A 2,305-nucleotide genomic window follows, 5' to 3' on the forward strand; every position below is an offset into this window, starting at 1 on the left:
TTTGCCTCTACAGTTGAATGTCATGCTATTTAAAAACAAAATAAACATTAGAAGATAGTTCTTCTTGAACGTACTGAGTAGAGCTTAAGTCAGCAATCACCAACATTATTTCGTGTAACGTTGCTGCTGGCCCGAGTGCCGCAGGGCGCGGGGCAGGACGCACAAACTCCCTTGTGTTTGTGAAACATTTATTAACATTAAACACGGACAACACAAGTGCCACTCACATACAAATATAGCAGTGAACAGTATTAAACATTTAACATAATACGAAAACGGTGTCACATCCATAACTCGGATTACCGACAGGAGGCATTAGATTTTGCGCGGGACTGGTAGGACATACTGCAGCTGGGAGCCAAAGGCACTTTTATCCAAGCAGAAACGGTCTTTGCTATGATTGAACCGTACACAACACACAAACAGCGGCACAAACGTAAGTACACAAAGTAGCAATCTGCAGAATTCTAGCTGTTAGCTCTTTGTAAAATTTGAAAGTAGTTGTAACTGGATATTTGAACATTTTTAGGGAGGTTTTTCAAAGGCTTGAACGAGCTGTGTGTAGGTTATGTTAGCGATACAGCAATGCTAGCGGGCTAAACCATCTGGCTAACCTTAGCTATCCTAGCTAGCTAGTTGGGATAACACTTTTGTTAATTGACTGCCTAATCCAGTGGTCACCAACCTTTTCATCGATAAACATAATATCATATTCTGAATTATGAGCAAATTAGACATGTGAGCTCGACTTGATAGATAGACTGGTTGGCGACCAGCGAGCTAAACCATCGATAAGGGTGCTGTAGCTAGCCAACATTATTTCTTCCATCAGTGCAGCTTGATTTTCATTACGGTTCTTTGTAAAATTGCTAAACCTTTATTTACTAGTTAGGTGTCCAAGTTCAACACACGCAAAGGCTGGGACACTTCTAAGAATGTGGAAGAGCGCAGGGAGCAGGTCAGCAGCTTCTTTTAGAAGGAACTCCTTTAGAATTGATTTATCCTGACTACAAAAACAACTGCTCCCCATGTCTGTGTAATTTCAGTCTAGTTGGTTGGGTTTATTATTTAGCCAAGAGTGAAATAATAATGAAATTTACAGTATACTTTTACATCACCATATTGCTTTTTATAAACAGTGAACACTATACATGCAAATACAACACTATACATGCAAATACAAGAAGTATTCAGATTTCTTTTCAACAGGAGTTTATAGTGCTTAGTGCTGTTTATTTATGAGGGATATGGGGACCCTAGCTGGGATTTTAAATAAATTTAGAATTCTTGGCAGACCTGGAATAAGGCCAAGCCGGTGTGGGACAAGGCACATGGTGTAAAACTCAATAAGACTCCTGGGACTGAAATAGCTGTTTTTGCTGCCACACAGCTGAAAGGATCCTCCTCCACTTGTGAAGCGTGCACTGATAAGACAGGCCACTGCTCAGGCAGATGTTTCTGTTTCGAAGGCCACACACACATCTGAGCTGAAGCAGGAAAGTGAGAGGGGGACTTCTGGAGGAAGATTGGACGACAAGCCACACCCACCCTCTCTACTAACCTCGCCTCTACAGTAGGTTGAGACTTCGGAGCACGGCTCCAGCCACCCCGTGAATATTTCTGCTCTATTCATGATGCTGGGTGAGAAACTGTGTAGAGTTATGCCTCCTAACATGACTGATATTAAAAATAGGCGTTTATCACATTTTTGTAGATGGCCCATGTTTTAAACCGTCTGACTCTGAATTTCCCTGTGGTTATTGTCTGCTCTCTGCCTAACCTCATTTTGGAGGCTTACTCTCTCCCTTATAGGTCTGCTCAAGCAGTTGAGCTGATGGCGTTTACCAGGGTCTGCCATCTACTCCGGGATCAGGTTGTCACCATCTACACTGATTCCCATTATGCGTTTGGGGTTGCTCATAACTTTGTTAAGATTTGGCACTCCAGGGGGTTCCGCACCTCGGACGGCAAAACCATTTCTAATCCAGGACTAGTCTCTGCACTTTTGTCTGCATGTACACTACCAGCTCAGCTGGCTATCATAAAGGTCAAGGGTCATGACACAACCTCTGAATCTGACCACAAGGTGGTCAGAAGTGTTGTGAGATCAGAATGATACCCAGTGCCACCACCAAATTGTCACCATTTGAGGTAATTTATGGTAGACTATTTACCACCCCATGTGGCAGAGGTAACCCAGGTGTTTCTCTTTGAGGTGACATGGACGTGATCCTGGTTGACTACACCAAAATTTTGATTGAGAAATTGAACAGTCCTCAGACACCCAACGCAACGTTTCTGCTAC

The 2,305-nt window shown here is 43.0% G+C and overlaps 1 long non-coding RNA gene across 1 annotated transcript; it reads left to right on the top strand.

The window, feature by feature from the left end:
- The first annotated feature begins 217 nt into the window (after positions 1 to 217).
- Positions 218 to 1,540, top strand: LOC145657043 (uncharacterized). The gene is made up of 3 exons (XR_014122865.1): positions 218 to 436; positions 889 to 958; positions 1,391 to 1,540. It is a non-coding gene; the product is annotated as an uncharacterized LOC145657043 (long non-coding RNA).
- The last annotated feature ends 765 nt before the right edge of the window (positions 1,541 to 2,305 follow it).

The sequence above is a fragment of the Electrophorus electricus genome, chromosome 1, assembly GCF_041902795.1.
Source record: "Electrophorus electricus isolate QZ-2024a chromosome 1, ASM4190279v1, whole genome shotgun sequence".
In the NCBI taxonomy this organism is placed as follows: domain Eukaryota; kingdom Metazoa; phylum Chordata; class Actinopteri; order Gymnotiformes; family Gymnotidae; genus Electrophorus; species Electrophorus electricus.